Source organism: Moschus berezovskii, chromosome 10, assembly GCF_049115385.1.
Source record: "Moschus berezovskii isolate FMDL1 chromosome 10, NW_MosBer_1.0, whole genome shotgun sequence".
Classification (NCBI taxonomy): domain Eukaryota; kingdom Metazoa; phylum Chordata; class Mammalia; order Artiodactyla; family Moschidae; genus Moschus; species Moschus berezovskii.
The window spans coordinates 65,897,076-65,904,443 of record NC_142469.1 but is presented as its reverse complement, the minus strand read 5'-3'; the positions used below and the strand labels follow the sequence as shown (position 1 = coordinate 65,904,443).

The window sequence follows — 7,368 nt, the reverse complement described above, 5'->3', positions numbered from 1 at the left end:
CTTGTTATTACAGTTCTTCCTTAACAAACAGAAAAAATGCTGCCTATAAATAATTACTACTTAGCCAAGGTAGGTTTTGTAGGTATCTATTTGACTATATAGATGATAAAAGTTACTTATTAGCAGCACTCTTTGCTATAATTTACAAGTAAAAATGTCACACAGTAATCACGGCAAATCAAAGCAGATGTGCCAGGCTCTACACAGTTGTTTGAATATTGTTAAAAACTCAGGGTCGACCAACATCTTTGTGAGGCAGAAGAGTAAGCAGATTATTAATTTGCTTTGCTGTCCACAGTTACTCTTGAAGAAAATTTATTTATTTTTCTTTAATTAAGATTTGAGCCCTTATCAGAAGTGTAACCACAAAGAAACACTTCTTGGCTTTTGCTTCTTACTACAAAGTGGAAATCTCATGAAAGCAAAAACTGGAGAGGAGGGAAAAGCAAAAATAAAACAAAAAACCTCACAGCAATTTAACTATTTTAGAGGATTTATAGTCAAGGCATAAGTTCTTACTTAAATCAGTGAACACTTAGTTTGGGAAACAAATTGAAAATAAGATGTTCACAAAAGTCTCCAGGAAGTAGTGGGTTTGAACACTGGCTCTGGCGTTTACCAGCTATGTGAATTGGGGCTGATTAGCATACTTCTGTCCCCCTTTTGTAAACTGAAATATAGTTGATTTACAGTGTTGTATTAGTTTCAGGTGTATAGCAATGTGATTCATATATGTGTGTGTGTATATATATATTCTTTTTCAGATTCGTTTCCTTTATAGGGGATTATAAGATATTGATTATATTTTTCTGTGCTGTACAGTAGATCTTTGTTGTTTATCTATTTTATATAGTGGTATGTATCTGTGAATTCCAGACTCCTAGTTTATCCCTCTCCCTTCCCCTTCATTAACCATAAGATTGCTTTCTATGTCTATGAGTTTCAGTTTTGTAAATCAGTTCATTTGTATCATTTTTTAGGTTCCACGTATAAGTGATAGCACATGATATTTGTATTTGTCTGACTTCACTTAGTAGGATAATCTCTAGGTCTATCCACGTTACTGCAAATGACCGTATTTCTTATTCATGGCTGAGTAGTATTCCATTATCTACCTATCTATCTATAAAATCTTTATCTGTTCATCTGTTGATGCACACTGAGGTTGCTTCCATGTTCACTCCTATGAACATTGGGTGCATGTATCTTTTCGAGCTAAAATTTTCATCTTTTTTGGATACATGGCCAGAAGTGGGATTGTATACTTTTTGATGATGGCCATTCTGACTGGTGTGAAGTGATACCTCATTGCAGTTTTGATTTGTATTTCTGTAATAATTAGCGATATTGATCATGTTTTCATGTGCCTGATAGCACATGTCTTCTTTGGAGAAATATCTATTTAGGTCTTCTGCCCATGTTTTCATCAGGTTGTTTAGATAACTTTTTGAGTTAAAATACTTTTAATAAAAATGGAAACTCTAATAATCATTTTACATGCTGCCCTGGAACTTTGGATTAATGAACAGAGCACACTGTGAAGCATATGTCAGACAACAGAAATGTAATAAATACAAGCTATTATGTTGCTACCTGTAGTGAGTATTGTTATTGTACAAACCACCTCCTCTATGAGAAACCCCTGCCTTCACTGTTTATTCACTGAGACAGATAGCATATATTTTGTCACACATGGAGTTCATTATTAACTGCATTTTGATTGAGGGGAGCATGGAAAGTTCTAGGTAGTCCTTCATCTAGACACTCTCATCTGTTATCCTAAACATTGCCTGGGGAGTTGTCTCTGATGTAAATTTCTAGGAAAAATGTAGCATTAAGAGAAATGTTATTTGGATTACTGAATCAAGTACATAGCCAGAGAAATTAATGTGAAGAGATTATATAGCTGCGATTTTCTTTTCTGTTGATTGGTAATTTGTACATTGCAGTGAGGTGAAAAAAGAAAAGTATTCTAGACTGAGACCTCAACTCTGGGGATTTAGTAGCAGAGAAAAGCTCTCAACTCCATTATGTTGCTGACCTTCTGAAGTTAAGAAATAAGGAAGTTATGGGACTTGAAATTCATAGCAAGGATTACATTATAATAGCCTGATAAATAACTAGGAAAAGTTTATTAGCTTACTTATGAAAAAAATGCCTTGCCCCTAACATGTATATTACACTGGTGATAAAAATGAACAAAATTAGCATACATTTTTATTCTTTTTGAATAAACTGATTCTCACCTTGGATGAAAAGGTGAGTGGTTATTTCTAATACTGTTTCGTAATGTAGTTATTTTATGTTTTCCCAGCTTTTGAAATTCCAGCCACCACAAATTTTTTTATCAGGCCTCAACTTCACAATAATAATAAAAAATAAACTTGACTATCTAATGGTTGTTACCTATTTGCTTGAAAATAAATTCATGTAATACAAGGGAAGATATGCTTCTTATTTCTCAGCTTTCTACTTTTGCATACAAATTCTGTTAGAGCTGAAGTTCTCTAGTAGCCATGGTCTTATTGAGAAGGGAACATGAATCAGTAGACATAGGGGCTTATTAACTGGAGCAGAGGGACCAACCCTGCCTGGGCCTGTGTGACAGTTGGCAACTGTAGAGGAATATCCGAGCTTTTTCAAACATGCTTCCCTATTCAGATATCCTGATGGGCCCACCTCCTTCCTGGCAGGTGACATGGCCTTGGGGTTTTTTCCGTTCCGTTCAGTCACTCAATCGTGTCCGACTCTTTGAGACCCCGTGGACTGTAGCCTACACCAGGCTTCTCCGTCCATGGGATTCTCCAGGCAAGAATACTGGAGTGTGTTACCATCTCCTCCAGGGGATCTTTCCGACCCAGGGATCGAACCCAGGTCTCCCGCATTGGAGGCAGACGCTTTAACCTCTGAGCCACCAGGGAAGCTGGGGTTTTTTTACCCTGTGGCAATCATATTCTAAAAATGATGTGAGCAGTTCATATCTTTCCCTTGCTTTGGGGTAGAAAGTTTTTGAAAATCCCCAGTCCTGATGGAATGTATAAAGTCACAGAATATTTGCTTAGAAAGCATATGGACAAGTCCTCTCTTGCCTGGAAAATAAAACTCCTCAATCTAATAAAAAAAGTTTAATACAGTTCTTCTTTGAAAACTTAGTAAGGGCTTGAAATCAAATTGTCTGAGTTCTTTTTTTTAAAAAAAATTCTTTATTTTTTAATTGAAGGATAATTGCTTTAGAGAATTTTGTTGTTTTCTGTCAAACCTATCTGAGGTCTTTTTATATCAGGCTACCTGATATTTCCAAGATAAGTTTTGGAGGCATGAATACATCCTGTATGCTAAGTTGCTTTAGTTGTGCCTGACTCTTTGTGACCCTATGGACTGTAGCCCTCCAGGCATCTCTGTCCATGGGATTTTCCAGGCTAGAATTATGGAGTGGGTTGCCTTGCCCTCCTCCAGGGGATCTTCCTGACCCAGGAATTGAACCTGAGTCTCTTAAGCCTTCTGCATTGGCAGGTGGATTCTTTACCACTTGTGCCACCTGGTAGTCCTGAATATATCCTAGTAATGGTTTTTAACTTTGTGCTTTCTGGGCTGGTGTCCTAGAGAACACTGCTCTTGAAAGACATACTGGGAAATTAAAAAGGGAAAAAATTTGAATGGGTTTCATGGCCACACTAATTGGGAAATCATATATCATACCCCTCAAGGTTGAGAGGTCTTGCAATGATAATATCCATCATACTCAAAACTCAAATGAAAATGCATGCTGCTTTCTTTCTTAGCTTATACTTTGAGCAAATCCTATTTGAAATACAATGAGGGAGGGGAAGGGGCATTTGAGACACCATAATCGATTTGGTGACAAGCAACCAACATTGTTAACAAAGTTCTCAGAAATTTTAATGATTCTAAACATGGTGCATATTCACTTTTCATCTAGCCTTATAGCTTCCCATAACAAATGAATATGTTGAAGGACATTACAAGAGCACGCAGTAAACTTTTTTAAACATGAAAATTAATCAAAAAGGAAGCTACTTTACCTTTTGATGTTTTACTACTGTCCTGTGTGAATTGTTTTGGCAGCTCAGAGACAAAAAACCTTAACGCTGTAAAGTAATCCTTTCATTTCCAGGCATGAGTCAAATCAGGGGCAAGATTTGAAAACCTATGGCTCTGTGACTGGACAGCCTTACCTTTGTCCTAGATCAAAACTGGTTTTTCCAAGGCCTTCCTTGACCAGCTGACAGTGACAAGTAGAACAAAGAGCTTTTACACAAAATATAGGGCCCAGGGATGCCATCTGTGTGCTTATTCACAGAATCCTGCTTACTTGTTTGTTTCCATTGCAGGCTGTTAGCTTACACACCTTCACTGTTGGAATGGAGGCCTTGAAGATGTACCAGAAACGATATGATATCAAATATCTGAGGTGAAAACAAACAAAAACACTCAAAATATTTACAAAATAACACAGACTTTCTAGTCATACAATAAATACAAATGTAATGTTTAAAGTGCTTTATATGTATAACTAATCTTTATGACATATTTTAAATAAAAAAACCTACAATCCAGAGACCACACTGACTCCAGAAACCATGCTCTTAACCTCTGTGAATGATTGCCTTCCATACTATTGAAATAGATGAATCAAGATATGAAAAGTTATATGAACTAAGATTCAAATATTGATTGGAAATGGAAGGTATTTTAAAAGGCAGTGTATGATTAATTCCCAAATAGATTTTATAGGCCATATGTATTATTGGAATACAAAAAAGAAGGAATTAGATTAGGTTGGGGATGCACTGTCAATTTCTTCCTTGAGAGTAATTGGAGAGGAGAGTGGGGGGTTAGTTTAGGCTTGAAGGAAGGGCTATGTTTGCAACATTAGAGAGCACAGTGTCTTGGGAATAACTGACACAGTTCCTAGTCAGTTACCTACAGTTGGGCGGGTTAGTCCAGGAGAGGTTCCATGCCTGGAATTAGGTCTCTTTACTAGAGTAGAATGGAACTTCCCTGGTGGCACTAGTGGTAAAGAACCCACCCATGTCTCATATCTCCTGCATTGGCAGAGACATAAGAGACATGGGTTCGATCCCTGGGTCGGGAAGATCCCCCGAAGGAGGAAATGGCAACCCACTCCAGTGTTCTTGCCTGGAGAATCCCATGGATAGAGGAGCCTGGCAGGCCTCAGTCCATAGCATCGCAGAGTTGGACACGACTGAAGCAACTTAGCACTTGCTAGAGTAGGATAGGAATTGGGGAACTGACTCAGGTACAGGTGCTGATGTGCTGCTTAGTCTGACAATCATGGAGCAGTTTTCCAGGGCAGAATTGCTATTGATAAACAGTTGACTTTGGAAGAATTATGATGACATAGCACTTCACACTTTTAATAAAAACTCGCTCTTAATGTCATCTCAGGAGGTAGAAATGGAAAGGTGTGTAATACAATAATGAAGCAGATGATTAAAGTGTTACCTTTGGCATCTTGGTGCTCATGCCATGTGCTGCTGAGTCATTAAGAGATTTGATAGCAAAGTGTCAGGATACTGAATTTTATGAACTATATTTTGAAGCCTTAAGAATGTCCTACCACTCTTTCTGCCATCTTTCCATGCTGCCAGAATGGTGTGCATGAATGTTCTGGCTGATGCTCTCAAGAGTATCAACAATGCCGAAAAGAGAGGCAAATTCCAGGTCCTTATTAGGCCGTGCTCCAAAGTCATCGTCAGGTTTCTAACGGTGATGATGAAGCATGGTTACATTGGCGAATTTGAAATCATTGATGATCACAGGGCTGGGAAAATTGTTGTGAACCTCACAGGCAGGCTAAATAAGTGTGGAGTGATCAGCCCCAGATTTGATGTGCAACTCAAAGATCTAGAAAAATGGCAGAATAACCTGCTCCCATCCCGTCAGTTTGGTTTCATTGTACTGACAACCTCAGCTGGCATCATGGACCATGAAGAAGCAAGACGAAAACACACAGGAGGGAAAATCCTTGGATTCTTTTTCTAGGAATGTAATACATACAAATAAAATGCCTCAGAGGAGAAAAAAAGAATGTCCTACCAAAAAAAGATAACCTTGGATAGAAACTGTCTTGTCTGAAGTCAGAGAGGGAGAAAAGCATGTCTTACTAAGAGAGGCCGTTTTGCCCACAGCCCAGAATCCAAGACTGTTTAAGAGTCTGGTTTTATAGGTTTGAAAAATCCTAAGCCTAATCTCCAAATTAAAGATATGCAGAGTCAGGATGGTGTGTTCAGGCAGGAATCAGGAAACAGGAGGAAGATGGAGGCCTGGGGAAAGTCTGATGCCCTAGGGCTTTTCAGCAGCTTCTTTTATGCCTTCCTACCTTATAAAAGAGACCAGTTTTCTCATAATATCTGAGAAGCAGTTTTGGGCACAGGGCAATTAGTACCCTGTTGACAAATTGCCCCCAGGCAGAAACTAAGATGGATGTGATTAGGTTGAGCCCAGAGAGGATGGGCTGAGCACTTAGACTCTTGCTGAAAGACAAAACTCCCAGGCTGGGTTCTAGATTTTGAAAACCATGACCTAACCAAATCCTGAGAGTTGAATACCAAGTCATTGAGTTGGCTGGGAATCAAAAAACCGAAACCTACCAAGGATTTGAGAGAAATATAATATCAGAGAAATGTCAAGTTTGGTACACTGGCTCAACATCAGTTTTCTCAAACTCCAAACCTCCACCAGCAAGTGTGTTTAAATGAAATATTCTAAACCATTATTTATTTGTTCAGTCAACAAATATTTAATGCATGCTATGGGTTAGATACTGTGCTCCAAGTAGTCAATTCCAATGAAGGGAGCCAGACAATAATCAAGTCAACAAATAATAGATGAAGTCAGATAGTATTCAGTTCAGTTCAGTCGCTCAGTCGTGTCCGACTCTCCGCGACCCCATGAATCACAGCACTCCAGGCCTCCCTGTCCATCACCAACTCCCGGAGTTCACTCAAACTCATGTCCATCGAGTCGGTGATGCCATCCAGCCATCTCATTCTCTGTCGTCCCCTTCTCTTCCTGCCCCCAACCTTTCCCAGCATCTGAGTCTTTTCCAGTGAGTCAACTTGTCGCATGAGGTGGCCAAAGTATTGCAGTTTCAGCTTTAGCATCAGTCCTTCCAATGAACACCCAGGATCGATCTCCCTTAGAATGGACTGGTTGGATCTCCTTGCAGTCCAAGGGACTCTCAAGAGTCTTCTCCAGCACCACAGTTCAAAAGCATCAATTCTTCGGCAATCAGCTTTCTTCACAGTCCAACTCTCACATCCATACATGACCACAGGAAAAACCATAGCCTTGACTAGACGGACCATTGTTGGCAAAGTAATG

The 7,368-nt window shown here is 39.0% G+C and overlaps 1 pseudogene; it reads left to right on the top strand.

The window, feature by feature from the left end:
* The first annotated feature begins 5,610 nt into the window (after positions 1 to 5,610).
* Positions 5,611 to 6,054, top strand: LOC129560945 (small ribosomal subunit protein uS8 pseudogene; annotated as a pseudogene).
* The last annotated feature ends 1,314 nt before the right edge of the window (positions 6,055 to 7,368 follow it).